At 42.7% G+C, this 19,267-nt stretch overlaps 1 protein-coding gene across 3 annotated transcripts in view; it reads left to right on the top strand.

The window, feature by feature from the left end:
• SPTBN1 (spectrin beta, non-erythrocytic 1) overlaps window positions 1–19,267 on the top strand; it is a 222,633-nt gene that overhangs the window by 22,833 nt on the left and 180,533 nt on the right. The window contains exon 3 of one of the 3 annotated variants that reach the window (XM_074989511.1): window positions 3,214–3,285. The exons of the other annotated variants lie outside the window; for them this stretch is intronic. The gene's annotated coding sequence lies outside the window, so the exon portion shown is untranslated. The remainder of the gene's footprint in view (window positions 1–3,213; window positions 3,286–19,267) is intronic. 3 annotated transcript variants of the gene reach the window in all.

Here is a 19,267-nt window from a genome sequence, read left to right as displayed (position 1 = left end):
TTTGCATATTCTCACACAATCTTGCTTCTGGAAGAGCCTTTTCTGGATGCAAAACAGCCGTGTAGACAGGGTTCCTTCGAAAATAAACCCCGTTTTCAAAAGAACCCTTCCTCCTACCCTTCTTTATTTTTGAAGGAATCCCATCTACACGGCCAGTTTTGCTTCTGGAAAAGGCTCTTCTGGAAGCGAGAGCTCACCAGAATAAGCAAATGAGGCGCAAGCTATATAAATCCATGCCTCATTTGCATTCCCCTTTCAAAAGGGGAATGTAATATACGTGCAGCCAGAGTGAAAAAGTATCCTTTTTCATATCCTGTTGCCAAGTTTGACTTTTGTGGGTGTGGATGAGACTAGCAATGTTTTGTTTATTGACATAGTTTTAAAAACAAAAAATAGCATTCCATTTGAAATCAGATCAGTGTTCAGCTTGACTGGCTTGCATAGTTATCTGCAGTCCACTTGAAAAGTATAAAGGAGAGGAAACATTTTCTTTGATTTTCTTCTCTCCCTTCTACCCCCAAGTTGTTTGCTGACTGCTAAAGGCACAGCAACATTGCAGGAAACTGTAGTAATAATAATACCCAACTCTTACATATCACTTTTCATCTGCCTGTCTCAAAGCACAAGCATTATTGTCTCCATTCTGAGTATGGTAATGCCGAGGCACAAAGAGGCCAAGTGCCTTGCCAGGTCTTCACGGTGAGGTGGGAGAAGAGCTGGACTCCAGATGTGGTGCATTGACGACTGGGCCTGTGTACTCCCTCGCTGGTGTTGGATATCCTGCTTTTCCTGGTACAAATGACAATGAGGAATTTACTTCTGTATTAGCCTGCTTTGGGAAGGAAGTACTGAAAACAATAGCTAACTGGTTTTTAAGTAAAGTGGATCATGTAGATGGAATAAAAATCAGTTTTTCATTGTTAATACATCAAGCTAAACAAAAGACCATTAGTGGCATTGCACACAGCCAGCCCTCATTTTGTGATATTGACTACATTTAGTGATTGTTCGCTCTATCAACTGCAAAATTAGCAACTTTTAAAACAGTTCTATATTTTTATTCTAAGTAATGAAATCACTCATTTTATTTCAGTAATACACTGAAAACATTAATGTTCCTGACACTGCAGTACTTACCCATGCAAACTCCTAATGATTTATGACCACAGTAATGATTTTTAAGAGGGTTTTTTTTTAGCATTTTTGTATGGTTGATATTTTCTTTATCACAAAGGAAATGGCTGAACAGGGATGGCTGTGGATAGTACAGTATTGCAGCTTATTCATTTTCATGAATATTTGATGAAACTGTCAAGTTTCATCAGTGATGCCTTCAGATAACATGCCCCATGTGAAAAACAGCCTTGCCACTTTCTTCATGTGACATATAAAACATTCATTTGTTTGGTTCATCTGAACATAGGCTGGATTTTGGAGGGGTGAGGAAGGGAAGGGTTGGCACCTCTGAGGTGAGAAAACCAGGATGATCTCAAAGCCCATTAAACTGGGCAGTCAGCAGGGTGTATGGAACACCTTTGCAGATTTCTTGGGGTAGCATCCTCAGAAAAGGACAGCTGGCAGTGTGTGCTGAAGCCTTCATACATTTTCTGGGGCAGCTACCTCAAAAAAGATGATACTGGGAAAACTGGAGAATTGGCAGCCCAAATGAATATGTCTGAGAAGATAGTGGAGAGGAAAATCACTTGTCTTGTGATTTTTGTGTGTTCTATAGGAACACATAAAAAGATTTTAATTATTTTAGTCAGTTTTAGTTTTATACGTGAATGTTACTTTGAAAACTATTTGGTCAGAAATGGTTTGTTTTGTATAAATATTATCATTGTTCTCATTAAAATGTCATCATTTACTCATGTAACCACAGAGGAATCTGAATACTGCAGTTTTTCCATTTTTAAGAACAGGAAAAAGGTGAATTATCTCAGATCCCACAGGGTGGAATTGGATCTTAACTGCTTGCTTTTTATTGCCAACCGTTGTAATTCTATTACAAGCATTAATAAGTTCCTTTTTTTCTGAAAATCATTCTCAATTTCTGGAACTAATCAGATAAATATTATGTAACTATTGATTATATTACCTAAAATTCAAACAGTAGTTTGATTCTGTAATATTGGCATAGAAGGTATAGCATGCTGAGGAAAGATTGGGAGGAGGCATTGTCTTGTATGTAAAAATGTTTACACTTGGACTGAGGTTGAGGTTGGATAGGACAGAGACTTCTTGAGAGTCTCTGAATAAGGATAAAAGGGGGAAAAAACCTGGGATGATGTCATAGTTCACCTAACCAAGAAGAGGTGGATGTGCTGCTTTTAACAAACTAACAAAAACATCTGAAGCATGGGACTTGGTGGTGATGGGAGACTTCAACTCTCCAAACACATGTTGGGAAAATAACGTAGCAGGGCAGATTATCCGACAAATTCTTGAAATGTATTGGAGACATTTTTTATTTCAGAAGATGAAAAAAGCTGCTTGGGGTGGGGGGTGGAGGCTGTTTGATTTAAACAAATAGGGAAGAGTTGGTTTGGAATTTGAATGTGGAAGTCACCTGGGGTGAAACTGATCATGAATGGTAAATGTCATGATTCTAAGGAATGTTAAGAGGGAGAACAGCAAAATAAAGACAATGAATTTTAAGAAGGCAGACTTTACCAACTCCCTGAGTTTGCTAGGTAAGATCTTTGGGGAATTATATATAAGACAAAAAACAGTTCAAGAGAGTTGATGGTTTTTCAAGGAGGTATTATTAAGTGCACAGATTATTTCATTGCGTCAGAAAGACAGGAAGTATGGCAAGAGAACACCTTGGCTTAATCTTCTGAAGGTCGTCATTGCTCTCAGGATTATATCAAAATAAGAGGCCTCCAGAAATGAATATTTGGTCAAATTACAAAGGATGAATACAAATAAACAAAATAGGAAAAAAGCTTAAAAAAAGCCAAAATGAGAAAAGAAGAAATTAAAAATTATTTAGTAGACATCTTCAAGTCCCCAGCGCCTGATGAAATGCATCCTGGAATACTCAAGGAGTTATCTGACCTATTTGAGCCAATAGCTATTATCACTGAAAGTTATGGAGTGTAGGGGAGATTCCAGCAGACTGGGAAAGGGGAATTATAATGCCCATCTTTAAAAAGCGAAATAAAGACAATTCAATGAATTACAGACCAGTCAACTTAATTTCTGTTCCAGGGAAATAATGGAGCAAATAATTAAGGAATCCATCTGCAAACATCTGGAACAGGAGTCAGCAACCTTTTCAAGGTGGAGTGCCAAACTTTGACCTTTTGACCTTTATGTGTGGTCTCACTGCCAGTGTTACTTTTTAAAGTCACTAATAGTCCTACTCACAGCACCTTCATTAGTAAATAAATTAAGATGCAGAGCTTTATTGTTTACATGGTGGTTGGTAGCATTGGCTGGTCTTTTGTTAATTCTCAGGCAAGCTCCTGGCTGCATGGGGGAGCGGGGGTGGACCTGAGCGCTTACCTCATGTGCTGATGAAAATCAGCTTGCATGCTACTCTTGGCATCCATGCTGGGGGTTGCTCACCCCTCATCTAGACAACCATCCCTGACATGTGTTTATCTGACCTGCTCCTAAAAATCTCTGATGATGGAGTTTCTTCAACCTCCCTAGGCTCTGCCCTTTAGTTAAGACAATGTTCCCAGACACTATACCGTAAACTCCATCTGACTTTGATTATGCATTTTTGGCCCGATTTTCTGTACTACTATTTAATCACATAATATAAAGAAAATACAGAGGTGAGGAAAAATGTTCCTGGCTATATTTTTTGAATTTCTATTGTTTCTTCTCCCCAGTAACATGTGAATCTGATTATAACTCATTCTGGCTTTTTACACCAGGGTAACTATCTCTGCTGTCGAGTTACTTTTGATTAACATCTATATAAACAAGAGTGGGCTTTTGCTCTAAAGTAGTTTAAATAGGAGGTAATGTTCTGGTGCACTCTTGGGAATGAGATAGTTTATTAATGAAGCCTGATTTTTGTCTTATGAAATGTCAAACCCTGTTATCTGGTTTGATTTGTTTAGGAGGTGAGGCTATAGCTGACAACTATCAATTTATAAATAATTCTTGTGGATGTTGGAGCCTCTCTGTAATTTCCTCCCACTCCTGGATTCCCTTTCCTTTCTGTCACCCACACCCTTATACTTGTTTATTCTGGTTTCACTCAGTTCAGAGTAATGCATAACTAGGCTGCATCTAGCATTATACAGTTTTCCTTGATCTCTCAAATTAATCCCAGATGTAACTCTGTTGAAGTCAATGGAGTTACACCAAAGTTTAATTGGCCTGTTGTGTTTGTAGTAAATTATAGAAACACTTATTCCAAGGAGTAATAAGTGTCAATGTCATTGGTCTGGTTTAAATCAAAGGCCATATTCAGTGTTTTTGTTGCTTTCTTGTATATCCGTTCCCAGAATTGTCTCAGGATTGGATATTCCCCAAAAGTATGATAGTAATTGTCTAGTTCTTTCTCCACCCATATGCACGGCAATGACTTATTTTAATCATGTGCTTCACAGGTTTATGAAATAATGTGATAACATCTACTAGTGAAGTAACTAAGACAAGCACAGTGAACTTTTGTGCTACATGCATTCTGTCATATGTTTTGAAGCAGTTAGCCGCTTTCAAGAAAGTGGAGCCTTTATTTTAAATCAGTATTTCTGTTCATCTTTAAACAATTACTTTTTCCTTCTTGGATAAAGACAGGTAGTAGCTGATAATTTACACTGGAAGAATATAACACCAGAATTAATATTCTTGACCTCTTTTGTGTTTGGGGTGAGATTCTTAGAAGTTTACCATGGTGGGTGGCAAGTTGCATTCTGCAGTTATGTTTGTAAAGCAGTTTCTATTCCGATATATAGAAAAGTTGTTCATGTGTATGTTATAAAGATTTGTCATTCATTTGGGGTAGCATCTGGGGCTTTGCAACTCATAAGTAATTCAGCCATACCAAGCTCATGATAGTAAAATTATCTGTATACTACACCAGGCAAAAGCAACAACAATTTGACAAAGTGGGTCTTTGCCCACGAAAGCTTATGCTCATACATTTCTGTTAGTCTGTAAGGTGCCACAGGACCGCTTGTTGCTTTTGCAGATCCAGACTAACATGGCTACCCCTCTGATACTTTACAGCAGGCAATTCACCTAATGTATTTAAACTGAACATGGTTTATTTGGTTCAGCTTCTCAGTCTGTTTTGTGTGCATGATATTAATATTTTGGTCACTCATGATTCTTTTATTGATGCTTATAACTTGCATACCAAGTAATCCTTGTTGTTATCTTTGTAATATGTATTTGGTAGAGATGAATATGTTAGTCAGGACAATTTCTTTTCCATCGTTAACCAGGCTGTTTTTATAGCTCCAGCACCATTTTAACAGTGAACTTAATGCAATGTGAAACATCCAATGGTGAGACAGCACTGCAAGCAATTTCGAAGCAACAAACAAAACAAATGGTGTAGTATTATCTATTGCCTTGAGCTTATTTTCTAATGACCTACCATTAACCTGGAAAGACTCAGCTTGCTGTGCCTGGCACATGCAGCTGTTTGAGGGATTCTTGAGAATGAATTGTTAAAGGAATACACTAACTAATTTATATTTTGTTTATCAATTTGTGTAAATAGTAAACAGTCCCCTAACTGAGGGGTGGGCAATGAATGTGCGTTGAATGTGATTCACCAGAATTAGCCTCTGGTAGGCTGCATGAAGCTTTATTTACCTGTACTTTTGCAGGTACAGCCGCTTGCAGCTCCCATTGGCAGCAGTTCACCCTGCAGCATTTCCTTCCCCGCACTTACTTTTTGCCTCTGTCCTTTTCCTGCCCAGCTGGAGCTAAGAAGCCCCCTTTGATGGAGCATACCTAGCAGCACCAAAATGTAGTCCAATGCCACAAGTCTCTTCCAACTGCAGGAACCTCAGGCTGCTGCCCAGTCCCAGACAGCATCCTGCAGCAGGGGGATGCACCCAGACATGGGTTTGGCTTGGTTCTGCTCTCCGACCACCAGAGTAGTTTGCAAGTGCGGGACAGGTCCTGACCTTATCTTGCCCAGTCACAGCTAGGAAGCCCCTTTCAGTGGGCACTCCTAGGAGAAAGGAGATATCAGATTTTATGGGGAAGGGCTTATATCACCGTCTATGATGCATTTTTCATGGCCATAAAATTAGTAAGGCCTGATCTATAGTTACGTTTCATATGCATAGATTTGGCTATCTCATCACAGGGGGCCTCAATTAGGATTACTGATCTGAAAAAATCATATTCCTCCTAATACCCCTGAGAGCATGTTGTATCTTCCCCAAGAGTGATGTAACTGCTGTGCCCGTGTGCACTGTGAACTCATTAGCTGTTCTGGTGTGAGTCAGTCAGATTTGCTCATAGGGACTCTGTATGCAACATGGCAGCTTTCACAGCCTCCAGTGTCCCTGCACACTCCATAGCACCACCGAGATCTGACTGCAAGCATAGACTCCCTGCTGCCACGTATTCTCTTTGTATTTATTTTCTGAAATGTTCCACTGCAGTATCATAGGTACTAGTGGGCAAGAAGCTGGCATCCCTTCCAGTGGTAGTCTTCAGAATTCACTACACTAACGTATTGTCTTCCTTTCCCTGCAACCTTTTATCAGGTCTCTGTACTTTTGCAGCTGTATGCTTTAGGCTGAACAATTCCAGTTCCTAAACTTAAAATGGCTGAATCATTTTGTGGGTAGGTGCTGCTTCAAGATGGAGTCAGCTCAAGGGGTCATTATGGCAATCAGTCTGGGCAATTTTGTGAGCTTTGCTGAATTTATGGGGCCTCTGTGTATCCCCATCTACCTTATTTCACCACTGTTAACAAATATGTAACATAAGACTCTCTTATCTTCAAAACTGTACAATGTATGCCACTCTGTCTTGCCAAAATACCAACACTAGTTGGACAAATAAAGATCTCAAGAGCAGCAGGCTTAAGAAGAGGAGAGACCAAGCAATGATCTTGTATCTCCTTTTAATTTTAACCCCGTGGTATTCTCACAGTGCATGAATTTTCAATGGAGAGGTTCAATCTTACAAATATTTTGTGCATTTCAAAGTACTCAGTTTATTCACTCCGCATGAAGATGCACAGATCCAGATGTTTCCTAGTATGCATTGGTACAGTTCATACCCCAAACAAGGTTGCTTTAATTGCTGTTGGCCTGATTAAGTATAATTCAATTTAAAGTATTGATTGTTACATTTCTGTTACTCTCATTCAAAGCTATCCACTATACCTATTTCTTACTTTTCTCTGATGCCTGGAGGAAGGAAATTTAATGTATTTATTGGGAGAGAAAGGACTCTTGATTATCCCCTCTGCAATGTTTCACCATCTGTCCTTCCTGTTTTCTCTGTGTCTGCCAGTCTTAGGTTTTAAATGCTTTAAACTCTTTACGAGGAAGTTTTTTTCAGAAAATCAGGTCCTTTTTTGAAAGAACACATGGAGCATCCACACACAAAATGGACTCTTTTGAATTCCTTTCGAAAGAATGCAGCTCTTCTTCCAGAAGCCCTCTCCTGGATCAGGGAGAGCACCTCCTTTCAAAAGCTTCCTTCAAAAAAAAAGCATATGTAGATGCTCCGCCAGCCCTTTTTTTGAAAGAGCAGTCCTCATGACGCTGGATTTTTTGATCCCTGGCCCATTCTTTCGAACGAGTAGGGGCTGTGTGGACACTCTCCATTCAAAGAGTGAATCGATCCATTTTTTTGTGTGTGGACATATTCTTTGTAAAGAAGATCTTCCGGAAGATCATCTTTCAAAAGAATGTTGTAGTGTGTATGTGGCCTTTGTGAAATGGGCTGTCTGTATTTTTCCGTGTTGCACAGCACTAAGTTCTCTGCCATTACTACAGCCTGGTCTGCACTGCAAAGTTTGGCAGACATAAGTTGAGTTAGGTTGAGTTAATAATGGCTGTGTCCGCAGTTCCAAGCCCTTACTGCCAGGGTGAGGGGCTTGTAAAATTGACTTTTGTACTTCGCCTCCACAAAAGGCGTAGTGCTTCAATTGACCTACGCACAGCAACATAAGGATTATGTGCACACTACCCTGTGTAATTCAAAGGGCTTGGCCTCCAGTGGTGTCCCAGAGTGCTCTGCTGTGACTACTCTGGAAAGCGCTTTCATCTCCATTGCACTTCAGCCAGGTGCACAGGAAACAACCACTCCTTCTCTGTTAATGCCCTGAGAACTTTTGTATTTTTGTTTCCTGTTTGATCAGTGTGCAGAACTCGCATGCATAGCTGACCTGGGATGCCCAGGGATGCAAACATATTCCAGCTTGGAGCACATAGGAGACTTAACGTTGTGTGGGGAGAATTGTCTGTGCAGGCAGTGTTCCAAACCAGCAGAAGAAACACTGACATCTATGCCCAGGGGTCTGCCACCAAAGTAGCGAGAAGAGCCATTTTTTCAAATTTAGTTATAAAATCAATACTTCAGGAGCCTCAATGCATGTAAGTATGAGACAGTCCTTAATAAAGAATGTCAAACTGCAATTTTTATCATCCTTATTTTAAGACATAGCACACACATTGATTTGTACCAGTTAATACCCCCATCTCCTGGCTTCACCCACTTCAGCCTTCAAATCCTACCCCTATTCCTCTGTATGCCAAAAGCTCACAGGACTTGGGGGACAGGGGCTGCCCCTGGGACCCACAGCTGTGCTGCATGAAAATAAAGTCAGTTAGGGAAGTGTACCAGAAGACAAAGGAGGCGAACAGTCACTCTGGTTCTCAGCCAAAGCCATGCTGCTTCTGAGAGGAGTTGTATGTGTTTTTAGGTGGTGACCCCACCACTATCCCCAAAACTCTTCACTGATACCTCTCAGAAACCCCAGACAACATCAGACAACAACAAAGAGGACATTGATGAGCAGGAGGAAGAGAATGTATGGCAGGCAAGCAGAGGATCCATTCTCCATGACAGTTAAGAACCTTTTTTAACTCTTGCATAATGATGAGCATCAGAGAGGCAGCCGAGTTAGTCTGTATCTTCAAAAACAACAAGAAGTCCTGTGGCACCTTATAGACTAAGAGATATTTTGGAGCATATTTTTGCCCACGAAAGCTTATGCTCCAAAATACCTGTTGGTCTATAAAGTGCCACAGGACTTCTTGTTTTTCTAGTTCTGAAGCCCACCCCCTCATAGGAGTAAATATTGGAGAACTGTGATGCCAGGAAGGTACTTGTGGTGGGTAGGACACATTTCCAATCAAACTGCAGGGGTTAAATGCTACTATTTTTAACGCTTAATCCAAATTTAAAAATTGGGCTAGGAGTTAGCGGTGGCCAATCCAGCTACACAGCAGGTGCCGTCTGAAAAAGTCTTGTGTACGGGGATGGCTCTTGAATCCTCCATGGAGATCACAAGGAGTCACTCATGGAGGTACTCTGCAATTCTTTGCAGAAGGTTTCTGGGGAAGGCTGACATATTTCATTCATCAGGGTAGGCCACGTTCCCATGGCCCTCCAGTGTTAACTCTGTGGGCACCAGGAGCAACATGTGAGAACCATGAAGGGTCATGTGCCCCCAGTACACTGTGGGAGGGAGGGGCAACAGACCAGCAGCCGGTGTGCAGAGCCATCTTGTGCGTTGCACTTTGGGAGTGGGGGCTGGGTGCCCAGGGCAGCCCGGAGGACTGGGGCGGGGCGGGCTACTGCCAGTAGCACTCAGTGGTGGGAAGAAGTAGAGTGATGTGACTGAGAGCCCGGGGAGCAGAGTGGGCTGGAGCTGGGTCACTCCACTTCCCACCACTGCTGGTGAGTGGTGGGAGGGGCAACCCTTGTTGCTGGTGCCAGGCCAACCCCCAGTCTGCCACACTGTGTCACTTGCAGGGGGGCCTCATGGGAAGAGGTGGAGAGGGCAGGAGGTCACAGGTGAGCTCTGGCATGAAGCATGCAGGAGAGCTAGGACCTGACTGCTATGAGAAGGGGGATGAAGCAGTGCTGGCAGAACCATGAAGCAGCAAAAGAAATGCAGACATCTATGCCAATATCTCACAGCATGGTGGAATATATCAGGGATGGCCATCAGCGCTACGTGAAACTAAAGGAGCTCAGGCAGGTGTACCAGGAGACGAAGGAAGCAAACGCATGGTCTGAGTCATTGCCACAAACATGCCATTTCTATGATCAGTGGCATGGGATTCTAGGGGGGATGCAACCACTGTTCCCAAGCAATCAGTGGATCCCTCCTAAGAGATTCCTTGTGCAGCATCTGGCAACAGTAGGAAAGATGTGGAGGATGAGGAAGAAGAGGAGGACGACAGTGGGTCAGCAGGCAAACCTAGCAGCTGATCTCACCGACAGCCAGGACCTTTTTTTAACTTTGGATCTCACCCCCCTCCTCCCAGGATGTTTTGCAGCTGGGCCCTGTTGATGGGGAGGGCACCTCTGGTGAGTTCTCATTTTTTATCCTGCTAGAAGTGGGTTAAGACAATTGGGTGTGATCTGTGGAATGTGCTGTACTTTCGTAGACCAGACCTTCCAGGACAACTTGTTAACATGTCTGGGGACACAGCATCGATCCTCCCTGGACATCTCCATAAAGCTCTCAGACAGGCACTCTTTAGCCCTCAGAAGGTTTCTGGGGAGGCCTGCTTTATTCCAGCCTCCGTGGTAAAACACCTTTCCATGCCAAGCCAGTATTAAGTAATCTGACCTCATTGATTGTAGAGCAGTGCAGCGTACCAACCAGCCTTCCACCCACACTGCAGTCAGCATCCGTCCTTATCGCTATTTGTTATTCTGAGCAGGCTGATATCTCTGATTGCAAACTAGAGGAAGGCGGGGAAGAAGCATTAAGCTATGATAGCACAAGCACCTGCATCCCCTCCCTTCCACAGGCTCTTGAGTGACAGGAAACTTTCACTGTCCTAGCCAGGGAGTGGGGAAGCACACAGTGACCACAAGAGTCACAAAGCAAGCCCCAAGGAGGATAGCACAACTACACTACAGTGCCTGCCCCACCACCTATCCCCAAGCTTCTGAGGGAAGGGACACTTTCATTGTCTCAGCCACATCCCTGTTGTTTGCTGCAGAGACTCTTTCATGAAATTCCCTTGTGTGTTGTAAAACTGAACCAATCTACAGCAAATATATCTTCCTATTTCTGGCCCTCATATATGTTTCGTTGCAGTGTGCTCAACAGTGGGCTCATTGGCCACCGTTTCTCCTACCCTCCGCTGTTCGGCTGGCACAGATCCAAAGTAGAAAATAATTGTGGGATGATATGCTCGTAGAGCAAACACAAGCTGCCTGCATGGGCAGGCCACAGCTAAATGCACAGAGGAGAACCACACTGAAGGACAGGAGGGCAGATCGAAAGGACAGGAGAGTGCTTAGAGAGCGTGAAGTCAGATGGAGGTGAAGATGGAGGTGAAGTCCAGACCCAGGAGGAGATGTTAAAGCTGATGGGGCAGCAAACAGAGCTCCTGAGGTGCCCAGCACGGAGCCTTGCTGCAGCCCATGATGAACCACATGCCTTCCTCACCATGTTCTGTACCCTCCTCTGACTGACACTCCAGAGTGTGGATGGGGTGAGAGTCAATGTCAGTCTTGCATTCCACTTCCAGGGACACTTCTGAGAGCAGAAGACTATGTTAATCCATCTCTTCCTCTTGCTTAACCATCTCTGAAGTCCCTGCCATGAACTTTTTTACTGTCCCCTGAATAAAGATGACAAGCTCTCAAAAAGTTTCTTTATTGCTTGTGTTGCACGGAGGTGGAGGGCTTGCAGAATTTACAAGCCATCACACGGGGCATCTCCTTAACAGCAAAAGACATGTCTGTCCTGTCACATTTTGGTTATTCATAAAGCTGTTTTTCAAAACCTCCCTGATTAGCAGTATTCCTCTCTGTGCTCTCCTTATTGCTCTGGGGTCTGGCTGCTCAGAATTAGTGACCAGGTGCTCTGTTTCAGCTCTCCAGGCTGCCATGAAAATTTCCCCCTTGCTCTCACACAAGTTATGGAGCACACAGAAGGCTGCCACCATGAAAGGAGATGTTGCTTTTGCTGAACACTGGGTCAGGAGGTCCTTAGCTTGACTTTTAAATGGCCAAATGCACATTCGACTACTGCATTTGCTCAGCCTGTAGTTAAACTGCTCCTTAACGTGGTCCAGGCTGCCTGTGTATGGCTTCATGAGCCAAGGGAGCAAGGGGTAACTGGTTCTCTCTGGATCACTGTTGGCATCTCCACATCTCCAGTGGTAATTTTCTGGTGTGGGAAGAAAGCTCCATTCTGTAGGTTTCGGTAAAGATATGCACATCATGTGCATTCCATTTGTTGCCCCGCCACAGTTGCGGGGGCGGGGCATCATAGCAAAGCCATCCACTGTGTCCTGCACGTTTCCCAGAGTCACTGCCTTTCGTAGCAGAATGGTATTGATTGTTTTGGCTATCTGTCTCTCCACAGGTCCCACTGTAGATTTGCCCATTCCAAATTGATTCCCCAGCTGTCTGGCGTTGCAAGCTTTTGCAGAGCTATTGCCACTCACTTCTGAACTCCCAGAGCAGTCTCATTTTGCTATTGCTGCACTTCAGGGTGAGGGAAACCAATTCCCAATGTTCCATGAAAGTGGCCTTATGTGAAAGTTTTGTAGCCACTGCTGATTCTCCCATAGCTGCACAGCAGTGTGGTTCACCAATCTGACCCTTGTTTCGTGGCACCAGAACTAGCGCTTCACTGTGTACAAAGCATCGAATGCAGCCAGCATCTCCTTGCTTCTCCTCTCTAATGTTTCACATTCATGTATGTCCATGTTCTCCTTGCTCTGAAGGATGCTTAGGTTCCACACATGCTGCAAGCACAGTGCTTGAGGCGCTCAAAATATTTGCCATGGCAGTTTGAAGCTGGATAGGGTCTGTATTAGCCTTTCAGTGTCATATGCATGGATATGAAAAAAGTCATGAAAGGACTCTTTGCCATTGCTTTCTAAAGGGAGTGGGAGGTGATAAATAGATTATAAGTGGCTGAAGACATACCCAGAACCACCTGCATTACTTGTCCAATCAGACAGTAGGAGCTTAACCCACAATGCAAGAGGGCAGCACGAACTGTGGGATAGGTACCCCCAGTGCATTGCTGACAAAGTTGAAGCTTCCAATCCTAATGGAAATGTATTCCATTGACTTCATGTGCCAGTGTGCACATGCACCTTCAACTTTACATAATTGGGTGCTATAAAATTGACCTAAACAAATGTGACCTAATTTCCTAGTGTAGACACACCCTTTACTCAACTCCTGGGAGAATACAAGGAACAGACAGTGCCTGTTCTCACAACTTTGATTGTTACTGAAGTGAAATTGAAAACAATCTGTCTTTGTTTCTCCCCTCAACAATGTTATGAGCCCCTTTGCCCCAAGTTATCTTTTCTTTGCTGTCTCCCATCTTGTTTGTGAGCTTAAAATAAAATTAATGGGTTAAGGATAAAAGATTCTTTATTCACTCAGCATAATGTGGTTAGTGCGGGGGGGTGTAGTTTACAGGGCAGTACATGTAATGAAGGAGGGTAGCTTAGTACAGAGTAACACATGTAAATGTCACATCACTGTGGATCATAGATGAAACTGATTTTCAAAGCCTCATGGGGATGCAGTACGGATCAGTGTGCTCTTTTTATTTTCTGGGTGGCTGGCTGCTCAAAATTGGCAGGCAGTCTGCCTCAGACCGCCCCCCACCATGCTTCAAATGTTTCTCCCTTGCTTTTACAGATGTTATGGAGCGCACAGCAAGCAGCAACAACAATGGCAATATTGCTTTCACTTAGGTCTAAGCACACTATGCTAATGTACCTTTAAATGTCCAAAAGCTCATTCTACCACCATTTTGTACTTGCTCAGCGTAGGGTTCACCTGCTCCTTACTGCTGTCCAGATTGTCAGTGTATGGCTTCATAAGCCATGGTAGTAAGGGGAAACCTGGGTTGCAAGGATAACCCTATGGCACTTTAACATCATCAAGGGTAATTTTGCTGTCTGGAAAGAAAATTCATTCTTGCATTTTTGGAACAGGTCAGAGATCTTAAAGATGCATGCATTAGGCACCTTTCCCAACCATCCCATGTTGATGTTGGTGAAACGGCCATTGTGATCTACAGCTGCTTGCAACATCATTGAAAAGTATTCGTCTGCTTTATATACTCTTTGGCAGGGTGGTCTGGTGTCAAGATAGGGGTATGCATTCTGTTTATTGCCCCCACCAAAGTTAGGGAGCCCCATTGTGGCAACATGTCCTTCACATTTCCCAGAGTCATTACCCTTCTTAGCAAAAGTCTGTTAATTGCCTTGGTAACTTAGACCAGAGTAGCCCCCACAGCAGATTTACCCACTCTGAATTGATACTCAGATGACCAGTAGCCGTTTGGCATTGCAAGTTTCCACAGACCTATTACAACTTGCTTCTCAACTGTCAAATCTCATTTTGGTACTGCTGTGCTTCAGGGCTGAGGAAAGCTCTTTGCACAGTACCATGAAAGTGGTCTTGTTCATTCAAAATTATGCAGCTACGGATCCACACCTCATAGCTGCATAACCATGATGTCACAATAATTTTTACAGTGTGCTGCCCAGAAGCTTCTGCTGTGGCAGGATAAGGTGTGAGGTGTTTGCAGTGCTTACAATGGTGTATGTTGATCAGTATCCATGTTTATCACGCTATGGCATCTGCATGAGTAAACCAGACTTCGGAAGAATGCACACAAAAGGCTTGATTTCCTTGCCATTGATTTCAGGGAAGGAGCTATGTTCATCATGGGAGGCTAATGCCATTTTCCCATAACCACCTGCACAAATGTATCCATCCTTTGAGGCACTGTGAGTGCAACGCGCATTCCAATTGACTCTTCATGCTGTGGGACAGCACACAAAGTGCATCACTCTGTGAGCTGATGCAAGCCCCGACAGTGCAGGTGCACTCTGTCAACAAAAAATGCGTAGAGGAGAAATACAGAATCGACTTGCTTAAATTAGAGACTCCATGTTAACTCATGTAAAGTAAACCTAATTGTGTAGTGTAGACATACTCTGACTAACTCATTGAGTTATTGTGTATCTGTGTTTACTGCACAACGATGTTTTAGTGGAGTGTCTGTGTTCTTGGAAGTTTAAATAAGCTGTCTTTTCAAAATGTTTTAAAATTCCAAATCAATAATAAAATTTATGGAGTGACATAAAATTTACAAGTGGATGCATTTGCAATTAAGCCCTTTCAAAATCAGCCTGTAATTTAACTGTCAAAATGTGAGCTTGGGGTTTTGCTTCTCCTGCATCAATATACAGTAGGGTCTCAACATTCGCGAGGGTTCTGTATTCAGAATGTTGAGTTTTGTGAATGGGCTCGGAGCCCTGGGAAGCGGCAGCCATGGGCGCTCCCCACCTGGGGCCCCGGGGAAGCAGCGGCTGCTGGCATTCCACACCCAGGGCCCTAGGGAAGTGGTGTCTGCTGACACTCTCCACCCAGGGCCCCAGGGAAGTGGCAGCTGCTGGCACTCCCTGCCTGGGGCTCCGGGGAAGCAGCGGCTACTGGCACTCTGGCCCTGGAGCCCCGGAGAAGCAGTGGCCACCGGCAGGCTGGCCCAGGAGCACCGGGGAAGAAGCAGCTGCTGTTACTCCCCGCCCAGAGCCCCGGGGAAGCCACGGCAGCTGCTGGCACTCCCACCCCGGAGCCCTGGGGAAACTGCGGCAGCCTCTGGCATGCTTGGTCTGGAGCCCCAGGGAATCGAGGCCACTCACGAATAATTGAATTTGCGAATGTGGCACTCGCAAATGTTGAGACCCTAGTTTATAGGCTCACAATATTTGGATTCAATAGCACGTAAAACTCTGTGTTGTCCATTTCTATCCACCACTTAACACCCTCATACATGAGCATGGTTAGATATTCACAAAGCCATCAACAATTAAAAGAAGCACAGAGCCCTGGTCTTATAACTTGTGAGTTAAAAATCCTTTATTATAATGTTGCATGGAACCCTGTTACTGGTCTTGCTCCCAGGGTCAGCAGGGAATTACTTTAAAGTCAGCTCCAGATGGGTAGAAGTAGCACATAGGGAAGTGATAACTCTGAGTCTAGTCAGCACCAAAGCACCATGATAACACTGCAGTTAGCAAAGTTAGATCAACTTGTGTGGTCCTTGGAGGCCCAAGTTCGCTTTTCATATTTGTTGGCCTGACTCAAATTGTGACATGGCATTTTTGTTGTTGATTTTCTTTTTTAAATGTATGCAAATAACGTGAGAATAGAGCAGGCTGAGTGGCAAGAATAATGAAAATATTTGCTCACAAATTATTTTCTTTTTTTAAAATCTCAACTTTTGCAGTTTGTATTATTTGCAACAAATGGGCATGCCAGCTCTGCATGAGGCACGAGAACGTATTTCCGCTAGGGGCCTCAGAGACTCAACCACAAGTTCTGCAGCTTTTAAAGCTGTAAAATGATGGCCATTTTGGTTCCCTCGCAAAGGAAATATTTGCTGCCTTGTCCTTTCCTTTCACCTGAGTTACACTGATTTAAAAACTTTCAGCATGTAACTTTTGCAAGAAAAGCAAATGTTTAGAATTTGCCCAGAGAAAATGAAGCTTTTAGAGCTTAAAAAGTCTACAGATAAAACACTCCCACTTGAGCTGTGTGCTTATCGAAGATGGCTGTCTGAGTGTTGTGTAAGAGGAAGAGAAGGAGAGAAGATCTGGATTGCTGCCAGATGTTTGAAAGGACAGTGTAGTTAAATGGTCATTAGCTGAAAAAAGATCAGTTTTTGCACTTTCAGAGTTGTTAGTGTTTCCAGTTCTTGCAGTGTTATTCCAAGTGTCATGATTTTTGATCTTTTTCTTAAAGCTTAGCTTTCATTTTAAAAAATAAACATATTTGTAGTCATCATGGCGGCAAAGTAAAGCTTGTAAGCTTGCACGCCAGTGTACCCTAAAACCTCTCAAACCAGAAGGCCAGTAGAAAACACTGAAAAATTTAAAAATCTGATCATTTTAAGGATCTCATAATTTTAAATCTCTTTGTATTTTGGGTCCAGTCTCTAAAGTTTTGAACACATGAAATTGGCAATACTAGTAATTACAGGAGCAAAGAAATGAGTTCTGTAGCACCTTGAAGACAAGCAATTTTATTTATTAGGTGATGAGTTTTTGCAGGTGAGACCCACTTCCTCAATGAAAGCTCATTACCTGATAAATAAAATTTAAGGAGCTACAGGATTACTTTCTTTGATTTGCAAGGATACAGACGTACACAGTTACCCCGAGACTAGTAATTACAGGGTGATTCTGATAGGTCACTTGCTTGTAATAGATTTTTGTAAATTTTTTTCTCAAATATGGATACCTGCTAGTGCTCTAGTAAAATCCTACATGGTTACCAGAGCACAGTGGTCTGTGCTTTGAAAACATTTGAGCTACAGTAGACATGAAATGCAAAACTTCCACATGATCAGCATTTTAGTAAAGTGACCAGTCAGCAGCTGATGTTATTGGGCTCCTTCTTGGCATTAGCAGTGAATACAATTTACAGTATTCTTTTTTTTTTTCCTGTTCGTGTTAATCCTGAAATCTGGTTGCTGGCCATCCTTCTCTGTTGCCTACGATCAGGCAGGGCAAAAGCAATTGCCAGAAAATTGGTTTTTCTTCCTTGTTCCTCAGTCTTTCCCCTACCTTTCAAGCAAGAATTGCACTTTTTTGTTTTTATCGTGGCTGAGTAGATAAAGCTGTGGAATCTACAAGAAAGCAGGGAAGCTCTTTAAGAATGGGTGATTTGGGGTAAGAAAATTATACTAGTTTTAAGTCCTAGCTATGCAGGCATACTCTCAATTCATCATATTTAGCCTTCTACTTACTACACATATGGTCAAGAGAGATTTCAGATATTTCAGGTTCTATCCTGATTAGCGTTCCATCTTGACTGATTGAGATGACTAGTAGAAAGTGATAAAAATCCTTGCAGGTATTCCAGAGACCTAAAACAACTGAAGGCCACCAAGTTCTTCTGAAATCCATAGAGGGTCCGAGGATAGCGCCAGCAAGATCTGGGTGTGAGAAGGCTTATTAACAACCCATGGATGTTTTCTTTTACAATTTTTTGTGTTCTCTTTTACAATTCTGTTTTTTTTTTTCTTTAAGTCTTGAAGAGGGTGATAGATCTTCTTTGCAGAGTTGATGGGAGAAGTTAAGTAACCTGCCCTGGGCATTTGTACAAAAGGAAGTAAATTTTACCAATATACTTGGCATTTGAACAGATAATTATCTAACGTGGGGCATCCCTCATGCTGTTTTTTGCCTTCCCGGATTATTTCCTGGTCTTCACAGCTTTTAGTTGCATAGGATAAACGATTCATTGTTAATTCAGCAGTGTCAGCATAAACTGAATGTACCGCTGTTTCCTTAGTAGTGGGCACGCTCTCAAAGATATCCTTAGTATAGCATGTATGTAAAATGAAACCACAACACAGTATGGCATTCTCATGGTACATTCATATTTTGACCGGGTGAAAGAGGCATGAAGCTCCAGATACTACACAGAGAAACATGACTTGTGTTCTACCGTAGCAAATAAAGTTTATAAATGTATTCATCTCAGCCATTAGGCCCCTTGGTAACTCTGGATCTTTGGAAGGCAGTGTTGTGGGGACCCAGGACCAGAGTTCCTAGCTTTGCTCCAGTAAACTTCACTTTTGGGAGAATGACAGGTGGGAATGACTTAGTATGCAGCCAGTCTGGTCTGCTTCATTTTTCTTTTTATAATTGGCTGGAATTTAGAAGGGGAGCGTTGAAGTTAATATTTGGACATCACACAAGAGGATCAAAATTTGCCTCTTCACAACAAAACCTATTATGAACATTGGCTTCCATGCACCACTTTATTTGGAGGTAGTGAGCCAAATTTAGAGCTTGTATAAATAAATTTGACTTGTACGGTCAGTGGACTCGTACTTGCACCTACGTATCCAGTCTGAACTTCGGCAGGACTAAGTAAATTGTATCTGTGGCCCTTAGTTTCTGAGTCAGATGGTAAAGTAAAAAATTATTAAAGTTGCACACTTGAATGAAAAATCAAATTGAACTTAATGAGGAGGACAGGCAATTAGACTGTGTATTGGAAACAGTGGAGGAAGCATACCAGGAACTATTCAAAGAATAGGGACAGTAAGTAGCAAAGAAACTGGAGAAGG

The sequence above is a fragment of the Carettochelys insculpta genome, chromosome 3 (genome assembly GCF_033958435.1).
Source record: "Carettochelys insculpta isolate YL-2023 chromosome 3, ASM3395843v1, whole genome shotgun sequence".
Classification (NCBI taxonomy): Eukaryota; Metazoa; Chordata; order Testudines; family Carettochelyidae; genus Carettochelys; species Carettochelys insculpta.
This window is presented reverse-complemented; position numbering and strand designations above follow the sequence as displayed.